Here is a 14,152-nt window from a genome sequence, read left to right on the forward strand (position 1 = left end):
TTCTACTGTGCCTACCAACTGTTTCTGTTTTTTTTAAAAATGCTTTAATGTTTGTGCTTGGAGTGCTATGTGCTTTACAGTCTATTCATACTAGAAGCCTACTTTAGGTTGGGAAAATGAACCCAACCCGAACCCAACAGAACCACTATGAACCCGAGCCCGACCCCGGCCCGCTCCGAATTGACCCGACCTGGCCATCCCTTCACTTACCTCCCGACTCGGAACCTCCACGAAGCTGCCGCGCCTGCGTGATGAGGTCATGGTGACATCACTTGCTCACTGCGCAGACTCAATTTTGTCCCGGACTCCCGGCTCAGGTAAGTATTTTATTTTTAATACTTACCGGCACAGCACTGACCCTGCGTGTCCAGCCCAAACCGACCTGACTTGACTTGGACTCGGCCTGACGTGACCCGAGCCCGAAAGCCGGAGCCTGAAGATGGGCCCGACCCGACCCAACCCGAACCTGACACATGTTGTCAGTTCCCATCGGGTTCGGGTCGGGTAGCAGATCTCAAATTCACACCCTCTCTGTACAACGTTTTGTCTTTCAGCACACCATTAACATACTGTTTGCCTTTGTTCCATGACCTTCTGGTCAGTTATTCTGTGACCTTGTCCTATCAACACCCTCTCTTTTGTTATCTCTTGCCCCACCACCCCCCTTTCCCCCAACGTTTTACTTGCTTAAAATGTTTTACATTTCAAAGATTTGTCAGTTCTGAAGAGTCACTGACCTGAAACGTTAACTCTGCTTCTCTCTCCACAGATGCTGCCAGACCTGCTGAGTATTTCCAGCACTTTCTTGCTTTTATTTCAGATTTCCAGCATCTGCAGTACTTTGCTTTAGGTCTTTATCGTTTTGCTGTCTTTCTCACCTTTAACTCCCTCTGTCTCATTTATTTGTGTGTTCCTTTTTTTCCAGTATTTTTCCTTTCTTCATTTGGCTGTGAGATTTGTGAGTTTTCCTGTTGCTCCTATTGTGGCAAACACACAGAAATCAGCCCTAAAGTAATTAGGAATTCATTAAGGCATTTTCACCACTGTCAAACAAATGCTTGTGCAGAATATTGCCTAACCTTCGACCTTCAGAAAAGGTCATCAAACAAAATTTTGATTTTGATGCTGTTGTGATTTCAAAGTTGCTGAGATAATGTTATAGAAATGCAACCGCATATATAAAATGTTGAGGACAATTCTGGGATTTGGAATGGGCATTTCTCCAGCTAATCGGTCCTGGTAATTTGATGCTGGCAAGTCGTGCAATTCTTGCAGAATTCTTATGCACCCAATTTTTATTTGTAAAGAATACATCTAAAACAGTATCAGATGCTGACCTGCACCATTCGGAAGTACTACAATCAGTTTTGGGCACTGTTTACTCCAGACCCCATAAAATCTCATGACATCAGCTCAAAACCTGGGCAAGAAAATATCCTACTGATTCTCACCGTCTGCCCTTCCTCAACTGTTGAACCAGTACTCCTTCATGTTGAACACTATTTGGAAGAAGCAAGGGCTTAGAATGTACACTGGGTGGGGGACTTCAATGTCCATCACCAAGACTGGCTCGATAACACCACTACTAACTAAGCTGGCTGAGTCCTGAAGGATATATCTGCCAAACTGGGCCTATGGCAGGTAATGAGAGAACCAACGAGAGGAAATAATCAACTTGACTTTGTCCTCACCAATCTACCTGTCGCAGATGCATCTGTCTGTGACAGTATTGATAGGTGTGACCACCGCACAGTCCTTTTGGAGATGAAGTCCCATCTTTACATTGAGGATACCCTCCATCATGTTGTGTGGCTCAACCATCGTGCTAAATCAGATAGATTCAGAAATGATCTAGCAGTTCAAAACCTGGCATCCATGAGGCGCTGTGAGCCATCAGCAGCAGAATTGTATTCATCCACTATCTGTTCATGGCCTAGCATATCCCTCACTCTACCATTACCATCAAGCCAGTGGACCAACCCTGGTTCATTGAAGAGTGTAGGAGAGCCTGCCAGAAGTAGCACCAGGCATACCTAAAAATGAGGTGTCAACTGGGTGAAATTACAACACAGGACTACATACATGCTAAACAGTGGAAACAGCATGTTATAGACAAAGCTAAGTGAGCCCGCAATCAATGGATCAGATCAAAGCGCTGTACTCCTGCCACATCCAGTTGTGAATGGTGATGGACAATTAAACAACTAATTGGAGGAGAAGGCTCCACAAACATCCCATCTTCAATGATGAGGGAGTCCAGCATATCAGTGCAAAAGACAAGGTTGAAGCATTTGCAACCATCTGCAGCCAGAAGTGCCGAATGGATGATCAATCTCTGCCTCCTCCTGAGGTTCTCATCATCACAGGTGCCAGTCTCCAGCCAATTCGATTCACTACACATGATATCAAAAAAAGGCTGAAGGCACTGGATACTGTGAAGGCTATGGGTCCTGACAACATACCGGCTGTAGTACTGAAGATGTGTGCTCCAGAATTAGCCGCACCCCTAGCCAAGCTGTTCCAGTACAGCTATAATACTGGCATCTACCGATAATGTGGAAAATTGCCAGTTATGTCCCGAATACAAAGAGCAGGGCAAATCTATCTGGCCAATTACCGCTCTATCAGTCTACTCTCAGTCATCAGCAAAGTGATGGAAGGTGTCATCGACAGTGCTATCAAGCGGCACTTATTCAGCAATAACCTGCTCGCTGATGCTCAGTTTCGGTTTCACCAGGGGACCCTGGTAAGTGTGGCTGGGTTGCCGGGGCCAATCCAGCAGGCTCCAACGAGGTGGGTTATCGAGCCAGTGGGTGGATGGTCATTTGGATTAGGGGGAGGTTAGCGGAGGGGCAGCCTTTGCTGCCGGGGACCCTCTGTGGGTCACAGATTGCCCATGGAGGAGACTCCCCTCCACAAACCCCGCAGGGAGGCCTCTTTGTTTTACTGGGCAACTGCCCTGCATGGTGGAGTCCCCCATCCACCCGCCCACCCCCCACACCCCGCCGCTGGTGTAATTCCAGTGGTGGTGGGAAAAGGTCAGTAAGTGGCTATTAATTGGCCACTTAAGGGCCTCAGTTGGCCTCAGGGCAGGAAGGCAGTCTTCAGCCTTTTCCACCCCAACAATTGCAGGGCGACAGCTAGGCCACGGGCCCTCTGCCCCCAGCCTTCCATTGCTATTCTGTGGGCCCCTTCCATCTCTCAACCCATCTCCTGGGGGCCCGTTAAATTCCACCCTTAATATGCAAATACAACAACTTCAAGAAGATCACAGGGAAGTTAAGTGTGAGATGCTGTTTTTGCAAAGCAACATGTGGCAATTCACACTTCACAGGGTATCTTTTCCTCACAGTTTGCCAACTAATTTGTGCATTAATAACAGCATGCATCATTCACACGTCATTACTGTTTCAGAAATATCTGGGTCAATGACTCGTAGCACTTGCAAGATGCCAATTGGAGTACAACAGAAAAAGTAAAATTACACCATCTAAGACTTCTGCAAAAGCTGATAGTTGATAAAATGATTTCCATATCGGAATGTTGGCAGGGATGAAAGTTTATAGTTACATGTGTCTGTAATATTACCAATTAATCCTAATCGTGAGCCATGAAGGAAACTTTCCATCCAATAAGCTATAAATCTTGATTCATTAAAACACAGAAGAGTCGTTCCCTCACAAGTTGATTCAATATATCATCAATACATTTACTTAGTTTAGTAAAACCTCCCCTTGAAGGTGCAAGGGTGGTTTAATAAACGAAGTAAATTGAACTTTTAGTTCACTGGAACTGTGAAGGTTAAAGGCTGACCTGATAGAAGTCATCAATATTGTGAAGGGTCATGTTAAGGTCAACTGTGATCAATTTGTCCCTGTGGTTGGTGAGGCAGTAATGAGAGAGGATAAATTTAAGATAAGGTAATCAATAAAAGAATTTAAAGAGAAGGATTTCTTTATGCAGTAGGTGGCTGAAGTGTGGAATTCCCTGCACAAATTATGTTAAACACAGCTTTTAAAATCATTGGGCAATTAAATAGTTTCTTATAAAAGAAACAGATGAAAGGGCATTTGGAGCTAATAACAGTGTGATTAGACTAGGTAGCTGATGTGGAGTAAAACATGGGAACAGATTTAATACCAGAATGGCCTGTTTCTACACTGTAACATTCTGTGATGTTGTCTGCAACGGTTAATCCATAACCTCATTGTAAGTGCCCGGCCAGTTATAGAAAAGTGGTCCTACAAGTCCTCAGATAATGTCCTTCATAGCTTGCTGCATGCCAAAGAAATAATTCAAATCACTGCTTTCTGTCTTCCAGCAGCAGTATCACTGCGGAGCCATCAGAAGTCTAATTATATAAACTGTCTCTTGTGCCTCCATAGTTGACCCCAGCATGTCCACCACTGAAGCACAATTTCAGACATGCATCTAGAGGTCAAAGTCTTACACCAGAGAAAGGACCATATTTATATAGCACGTTATCATGTCTCAAGAAACATCTCAAAGTGCTTCACATACTTTGGACTATGGTTACCATTGTGATGTGGACAATACAATCAACTTGCTCACTGCACTGGTGACAAACCACTAAGAAGTTCAGGAGCAAAGGAAAGAAGTGGTCCTCATTATGAAATCTTACAGAGGATTAATTAATTTTTTGATGCTTGCATACACATTTAAAATCTCAGGCAACAGTGTTCAGTGAATTACAGGTACATATTTTCTGCTGTAATACAGATCAGCAGCTTTCAGTAAATTGCTTATTTTATTGCTGTGCCGAGTGTCTGTTTTATTGTGCCTCCTTTATATTGGCAGGAAGACCATTCTGTCAATACTTTGTTCCCTCACTGATAAAGATGGCAGCAGAAGAGCTCAAATGAGCCCTCTTACAGTCTTTTGCTTGGTCAGTGCAATAATTAAAGGTGTACTTGACAGAAGCTTTGTCTAGTTTTAATTTAGTGGCTGTTCTTTTTAAGTACACTCACACTACATCAGCAGCTGAAAATAAAACGACTGCAGTTCAGATCCCCACACCAAGCTTATTTCAGCACAACATTGCATGTTTCATTGGTCACCAGCTGAAGGAAGGGATAATTCAAACTGAATTTGAACGTGAACCTAATTTAAATTTAAATAATTCAGTTTGTATATGGCTGATGGTTTCTTTTTAAGTTTGACTGGTGGGATATTCAAAATTCAGGAATTCCAGTAACTCTTTACCAGGATATAAAAAGAGCTTTTCTGTGCAAATCGAAGAGTTTGGGGAAAACTTTCAAAGGAGACAGAGCTAATCAGTCTGAAACTCTTGAGGGAGGGAAAAATAAATTTGAATTCCCAAGAAACAGTGCAGATTAACTAACCTCACACAGTGGTAAGAAATATAAGCACAATAAACTCTATATTATTGAAAAGCTATTTACAAAGAGTTAGTTTAGGTTTAAAGAGTTGTGATTGTTGTATTATTTTTCCCATTGGAGCAATTAGATGGAAGAATGTCTACTGTAAATATGTAACTGTTTTATATAGCTGTTACTTATGCATTTGCTCATTTTTTTTTGTTTAAATTAAAATCACATCACACTTTTAACTCAAAATAAGATCTGGCATGATGTTCAACCATCTCAAAGACTACAGATTTATGGAGACAACCTGGATGCTAAAAACAATTACTAGTCAGGGTTTGTGGTTTGTTTTCACAGACGTGTTTCTGAAAGCTTAATTCGATCTTAAGGAAAGTACAGACATTCTTGAAGTTGGAGGGAGTTGGGACTTACCTATCAGTGAGATTTGAGATGTAAGAACTAAAATAATCTTGGATAAGAAGGTTAGAAAAAACAAATGTAACATTAAATCACGGCAATGGGCTACATGCATGAGCTAGGGCTTTCTGCCCATTGACTCTAAAAAGAACATTGTGACAGGTGCAGACACAGAAAATTTCATTGCAACCTCTATGTTGCAGAAGTGGTTCTTAAGCTGCAAACTAATTTCTCTACGTCAAACTGATATAATGATGAGAGACCCAGAAGAAACAATAGAGGCCTCTCATCTGGTGAAAATGGATATGGTTGTACCCTGTAAATAGTGGGGTATGACTTGTTGCCCCATTCCCCCTGACAGTGAGGACATCCCTATCTTCTCAAGGGCTTACTACTAGGCAGCTGGAGCCCGGAGTCAGGTGATAGGCCCTTTAAGTATGCAAATTGGGGAGCCATGACATATATGAGACCCTGGTCACCCATTTAGGACTCAACTCGTGCCATACACGCTCTGCACAGTTTCAGCAGCCAAAGATGAGCCTAAAGGTAAGGGTATATTTATCAAAAACAAAATACTGCAGATGCTGGAAATCCGAAATTAAAACAAGAAATGCTGGAAATACTCAGCAGGTCTGGCAGCATCTGTGGAGTGAGAAGCAGAGTTAACGTTTCAGGTCAGTGATCCTTCATCAGAAGACTCCAGTGCAGCAGTGGATAACACCTACCCCACTGCGCCCCCCCTTTCCAAGTACAGACCAGCCCCTCTCCCAACTGAAATTGGGCAAGCTGCTCAATATTGAGATGGTCTGGAACTGGCATGATCGATTGTTAACAAGGCCCAGCCCTCAAAATGGACCCGGCCTCCCAGCAACACTGTTGGGTGTCAGTGTGTCCTGAGGCCATTCAATAACCACAGCATTTGTTCAAAAAATGTACCATATCTCACACTAAATTCAAACCAGAATCTCACAATATGATTCGTAAGTGTGATACCCTGTCTGTCATGGAAACAATAAAATTCCAATTCATTTTTATTTTCCCAAATATTTTCACATATAGAATGTCATTTTAGCAAGTTATAATGATAGGTTTGTTTGATTTCTGTTTATTCTTCTTTTTATTAGAAAGTTTATACTTGGACAAGAGACAACAGCAGTGTGATAGCTGGTCATGTGATTGATCTCTGACTCACAGAAACAGCTGGACAGTATAGGTGTGGCTACAATTCGAAGTGTGATGTGACAACATGAGGAAATTGGTCTATTTCCCCCTTTAACTGCTGTTAATAACATTTTGTTGAAATGCAAATTGCTTACTACATTGCTCCGGCGGCTACATTTGTTGTATAATGTTGACATTTAATGACAGTGCACTTCTCGGGTCATCTTGGTGCAGGATATTAATTCTAAGCATCTTTGTGGCTTTTCCTCTTCAGATAGTGCAAACTGCCATTACATCTTGTCAAATTTATCACAGCCTGCCAAAGCATGCATGATTGATAGCTTCAAGGCTGACATTTACAAGGGATCATCCACGTTCCCCTTCCTTCGATATTTGTTTAGATCCCATAATCTAGAAAATGCTGTTTACAATATTAGTTTATCAACACTTTGACACCTTCACATGACATTTGTTTGGGGGAGAAATGCAATACTGTACAAATGTGCCTCCTGGCTTGCTGTAGTCATGTGACCTCTACTATGAGGCACTCACTGCAGACATCCATCAGAAGCAATTCAATAAAGACACTGTACCAGCAAGACTGTTGTCCTGTGAGATTGTAACATGGTGCAAGCCTAAAGCTTGGACTGGTCACCCTCAACGTGCAAAAAGAGATTTGCAATGTGTTGCAGCACACTAAACCAATGACCACTGAACAGATCTTAGAGGAGTACAACAACGTGTTTACAGGTTTCAGATGTCTTCCTGGAGAATATCATCTCCAAATAGATGAGAGGGTAGAACCAATTCAGCATCTGCCCAGGAAAGTTCCAACAGTGCTCAAGGCCAGCCCTAAAGACAAAATAGAAGAGCTGCAAAAGAAGGGACTAATCAGGAAAATAACAACTCCAAAGAATTTGTTAGCAGTATGGTAGCAGTGAAACAACCTGGAAAACTGAGAGTATGCATCGACCCAAAGGATCTAAATAAAGTTCTGAAGAGATCTTACTACCCCATGTCAACCACTGAAGGAATTTTGCAACAAATTACAAAGGCAAAAATCTTCACTACTCTAGATACGAAGGATGGTTACTGGCCAGTGAAGCTGGATGAAAGCAGCAGTTTTCTAACTACATTCTGGACGCCATTCGGGAGATACAGATGGTTGCGCATGCTGTTTGGCATTTCCACGGCTCCAGAGGAGTATCAAAGCAGACAGCATGAGATAGTTAGTGATCTTCCTGGAGTGGAAGCTATAGTCGATGATCTGCTAGTTTATGGATGTGGAGACTCAATGGAAGAAGCCATGACTGACCATGATCAAGACCTAGTGCGACTGCCAGAAGCTGAAGAAAAAAAAAATTGCAATTAAAGATGCCCAAAGTCAAGTAAATAGGTCGTGTACTGGCAGCAAAAGGTCTTCACTCAGATCCTGAAAAGGTGAGAGCGATAGCAGCGATCAACAGATGTAAAAACAGTGCAACAATTTGTTGGTTTCATCAACTATGTAGCAAAATTCTTGCGCAATTTGATGTCGGAGCATAAATATTCAAATAAATTAACTCACCTGCATTAATGACGTTCCCCGTCACCTCCTGAAGTGCCGCCACATTCTTCATCCTGGCGGCCGACACTGCCGCATCTTCGAATCCCCATCCAGGGAAACGAGGCGCAACACCTCTGGGGACAGGGGGAGGTTTCTCAGTGCAGGAGGGGGAGAGCGGGTTCAAACTCTTTGGATAGGTCGGGGGAATGGTGGGTAGCGGTTGAGGGGTAAAGTTATTAAAGGCCAGGGGGAAAAGGCACGATCTGAATCAAAGTCTTTTTGGGAGGGAATGGGCTATTAATGACTCGATTGGGGATGTGGTGCGGGGAGTACAGATTTAATGTAACGTGTAAATTAAATTTTAACACTTCGGTCCCTTTAAAAATTTAAATTTCTTCTAAGTGCTTGAAGCCTTTTAAAAATAGTGCCAGCACCTGCACAGTGGCACTGGACGCTATTGCTGGGGATGGCTTGCCTGCCCCTCCATGTCATCGGGGGGTGGGGGGGGGGCAGTCTGGCTGGCCATGCTAATGAGCCGCCACATATAAGATCGCGGCGGCTCCGTGGAGTAAAGCCCCCGCGTGTGGGCCGCCATCTTTTATGGTCGGCACTGAGTACCAGCCCTATGTGCACAATGTCTGTGTAGAGACTGACGAGAATAATGAACTGCTACTGTATGAGAACAGTTGTGTGCATAGTGGGTAATTTGGGCAACTCACAGTGTAAATGATAATGCATGCTATTTTTTTGGGGGGTTTTTTGTATGAAAAGGGGGATGTTTGGGAGAGAGATGCAATACTGTACTCATGTGCCTCCTGGCTTGCTCTAGTCATGTGACCTCTGGCATGAGGCACTCACTGCAGGTAGCCATCACAAGACTGTTCAATGAAGACCCAGTACAAGCAAAACAGTTATCCTGTGATCTTGTAACAACATTCCTGTTATTTTAACTTGAACATTAACTCTTTTGCTTTAAGCAGGTTGTTCTATTTCTGACCATTTTTTCATGCAAAGAATTCCGCTAGAAGTTACATAGAGGTGTTATTTTTATTCAGAGAAAGTTTTAGAAGGATTAAAATTCTTCTTACTGGCACATACTGGAGCTGTTGGATAAAAGAGCTGATTGCTAATGAGTTCGTCTGAGATAAGATACAGCTACTGAATCTGTAGCCTATAATAATCTTGGAAAAAGAGGATTTGTTACCTTGTTTCAGATGCCTGATGAAGGCATTTACAGTTGAGGTTTGGAAATATTGAAGTCATCAACGGCTAAATCTCCATTCAGTGACGGGGTGGGGGAAAGGTGGGGGCAGTAGCTGGTTAACTTGTCAGCTCTACTGACCAAGCCTTGGGCAGCCGAGGGGTTTGAAGTCTAATCACACTCACACACAACCCCATCAACCGCCGGGATACAGGTAACAAAGAAGAGTGAAACACATATTCAAAATCAGTTCCAAAAAAAGGCTGCTGAGTAGGATAGGGTGGAGGCAAGTCCCCTTTGAGAAAAATGCTGGTCTAAGCTCAGTTAGCTGGTCAGCTTTCCATGAAAAGGGAAAATGAATGGTCTGGAGTTACTGTTCAATCGCCTTGTTTTCTTCGATGCAATAGGGCTGAAATCGGAGTGACTAGCACATCGTGGAACATTAAGTGCAATTTGCGTTCAGAGCATTCCTCAATTTTTGCTATATGTGTTGGAAGAACTGTATAGACGCTGAATCATAATGTCTAATTATATATCATGCACATTCAGCAGCTATAATAACACATAGGAGAGCATTTCAATATAATGACCTCAACGTAAGGATACACAAGGGAAATTCAGGAACAATAAAGAAAGAAAATGCAGGGAACTGGAATTAATGTCTCGGATTGTAGTCATATATACCTGATCCAGAGCAGAGCTCCACATGCCATCACTATAATAAGCTAGCATGAAGAAAAGATATACATTAAAGCTGTTGTTACCAATACAATAGAATATTAGGACATTGTACCAAGGCTATTTTAAGAATATAACTACAGGACATTGAATGGCAATACTGGATAGATTCATCTTAACTGTGGTTATTTTGTACTTAGACGATACCACACTACTGCTAGCATGACATAATTGTTAAACAGCAAATTTAATTAACTGCGTAACATATTATTCAGACAGTGACCCTTGTTGGACTAAATCAACACGTTCTTACACAATTGGATTGGAAATAAATAATCCCATTTGGATACTTAGTGGTGGCAGAGAGGCCAAAACCACACATTGCAATAATTTACTTTTCCCCAGCCATCTTCTGGATTCTTCAACAGGAATTTACATGGCAAACAAGATCAGGAAGGCAACCATCAGACAGAAGTTATGAGTTTTTTTTTATTCACAGGATGTGGACATCACTGGTAAGGTCAGCATTTATTGAGAAGTTGCCCTTCTCAACTACCTTCTCAACTGAGAATACAACCTTGGCTTGCTAGGCCACTTCAGAGGGCAGGTAAAAGACAACCACATTGCTGCAGATCTGGAGTCACATATAGACTAGCCCGGGTAAGATGGCAGATTCCCTTCCCTAAAGGACATTAATAAACCAGTAAAATAACCACTATGCTACTGTACCCCATGTTATAAGTATCAACAGAACCTGGGAACAGATGCAGAAGAAGATGGCACAACTGAAGACAGATTGGTCAATAAGTTGTTTAAAGATTACATCATACTAGCAACTGTGTTGTATTCTATTTGTAATTGAGGATTTTTTTTTTAAATGAAGAATATGCTCAATAAAACTAACTGGAAAATGGGAGGAGCCAACTTGAGGAACAGCATGACAGCTGAATCCTGTGATTCAGTTACCAATATGACCTTACAAGAAAACCCATGTTGGCAAGTTATAAGTGCATGGCAGAAAAACGTAAAGAAGGGAAGTGAAGCTAAAGGAATAAGGACAAAAAGCAGGAGACAAAGAAAAAGACAGGATGAAAGGCTAAAAGGAGAAACAGAGAAAAGCAAGGAACAAGAGATGGTGGGAAGAGAAACGTGATGCAAGAAACTGGACAGAAACAGATGTCGAAAGATGGAACAAAAATTTTGAATTAATTTTCATTTTTGATCAGCTCCATTCCCAGACTATTCTTGGACTTCCTTCATCTCATAGCAGATTGGTTAATGTTTAATTATAGCTTCAATTCTTCTCAGTCACTGCTCAATGAATAAAAATGCATCTGCTTCTCTTATTGATAAATCATTTATTCCATTTTCCTGGGCTAATTTTACCACTAAAATATAGTGCTGGAATTATGTAGCACTGAGTCAATGTAAACATTGGGGTGCAAGGGTGAACTCATACAATCTGGATGGTGCGCTCATGGGCTTCACACCCACCTGCATTTCACAAGCCTTCTAGGTCCTTTCCATTGCAAGCTGTTGGCCTGCCACTGCTGGGTTTGATTGGGAGAAACAATTTCCTCTAGTTCGGGAGTCTAGGATGAGGGGACATAGTCAAAAAATTAGAGCCAGACCTTTTAGGAGTGAAAATAGGAAATATTTCTTCACACAAAGGATGGTAAAAGTTGGGGACTCACTTCCACAAGCTAAAGCCGAAGGTATTAAGGGATATGGGACAAAGGCGGGTATATGGAGTCAGGTTGCAGATCAGCCACGATCTTATTGAATGGCGGAACAGACTCAAGGAGCTAAATGGCCTTCTCCTATTCCTATGTTCCTATGCTCCTAATTCCACTTTCCTGCCATATCCCCATATTCCTTACTTCCTTTAATGCCCATGAATCTATTGATCTCAGTCTAAAACGTACTCAGAGACTGAGCATTCACAGACCTTTATCTTCCAGAGCTGCCAATCAGAATAGAGTTTGAAGGCATCAGTCAGTCTGCCTGATAGATTTCTCTGATATGTTTACAACGTGAAACAAAGCAATGCCCAAGGCCGAAAGTAATAGCTTTTCCAAAGAATGGGCCAGGCAGTGATTCCTAAATGATAAGCTCTGTCTCCTACTAGCGGTCCAGCAATCAATATTAATTGTTTCTGACACCTGAATGAATTTTGCATCTATAATTCGCTAAGCAATCCACATAGATAAGATGACTCATCCAGCCTTTTACACATGAGACAAATAATGTGTATCTTGAGTAGACACAAACAGACTGTTTCCAGCTAGGAGTAATCAAATATAAGTGTTCACCAGCTGGTCAGCTACCAAAATCTCCTAAAGAATTATTAAAATTACAGTCTTTTATAATTTGAAAAAAGACATCTCTGATCTGTCACAATATTCACATCCTTTAGTCCATGCTACCATTTCTTGAACGCAAATACTGAGTGTTGTAAGGGTTTGTTGTGTTAAATCTATATTAATGTGCTTAATTATCAAAAACAAGTGTCCTTGTGTAGACCAGTATCCTCTGATTTTTATAGGCTAGCTCTATACCTGGATGGTTCAGAGGTTGAGGGCTATAAATGCTATCATGTATAATTTGCAGTGTAACTGCCTTTCAACATGTAAGGAGAGGAAGTGCCTGTGTATTTGCACTCAGAGATACATGTAATTGAGGCATAAAGCAAATATATAGCGTAAAAAATAGAGGAAAATTGGACTCAAATGAACTACATCTATTAACTATGTTACATCTGAGTTTCCTAGGTCTTTTATGCCCACCCATTGCTCCCTAACGCCAAACACATCACAGCTTATTATAATGGCATCGCCCCCAAGCTAAAGAGCTGTACACACAAATCTCTGGCTTTTATGTTGTTCAGAATGGATTTAATTTTACTCCAAGAATTTTAGGCACAGCAGGAAACAAAGTCATGTTTCTGGTGATTTATGGTGATTATTGAAGTATTTTAAAATATTTATCCTCACAGAGACCTGCACTGTATTTTATGTTATTTGAATGAATTTGTATGGGATCAATATGAATGACATTAATAATTGGAAAGCTTCCACAATTACATTTTCTTAAACAAAAGTGCTGTGCCTAATGAATGATGAATAGATGGCTTCAAACTTTAATTTTCTTATTGAAAGGAGGCCTGGGATTTCCTGCATATTTGCACGTACACACACGGCCTTAAAAGATTGTGGAATTTTGGGTGTAAGTCAGTTACTTGGATGAGTACAATGAGCACAAAACACCTAGACTTTTTTATAATCGTCTATTGCAGTCATGCTCAGACTTGGGTACATGGACCCGTGGGGTTCGTAGAGACTTGCAAAGTGCTTACTGAGCAGGAGTAGCCTTACAGGTGGGCGATGTATGTGACCGGTACCAGGGTGCTGTGGTCAGGGCTTGCCACCACATAGTGCTCAGGACCACCTGCTGTTAATATGGCAAAACACAAGCACACAAACCAACATGACAAATGTTAACCGAGTCTCAGTTTCTTGCATTGGCACACTTTCACTCAAGGAGATGCATAAAGCTGTCAAACTATTCTCAGACCATCCTTTAACCGCTCCCCAATGCTCTGCACGTCCACTGCTTCTATTTTTAATTACATAGGATTTTTACCGGTGTTTTGGGAACTGCATTCTCAGCCACTTTTCCCTGAAAAAAAGAAACGCTAACTTTTATATAAAATGATTTACAAGCGTCATTGTTAAACATCACACCAAGAACAGGCACAGACTCTGCATTGAGAAGCAGGCACAACCATCTTACTGATATCTGTTA

The sequence above is a fragment of the Heterodontus francisci genome, chromosome 4, assembly GCF_036365525.1.
Source record: "Heterodontus francisci isolate sHetFra1 chromosome 4, sHetFra1.hap1, whole genome shotgun sequence".
NCBI lineage: Eukaryota > Metazoa > Chordata > Chondrichthyes > Heterodontiformes > Heterodontidae > Heterodontus > Heterodontus francisci.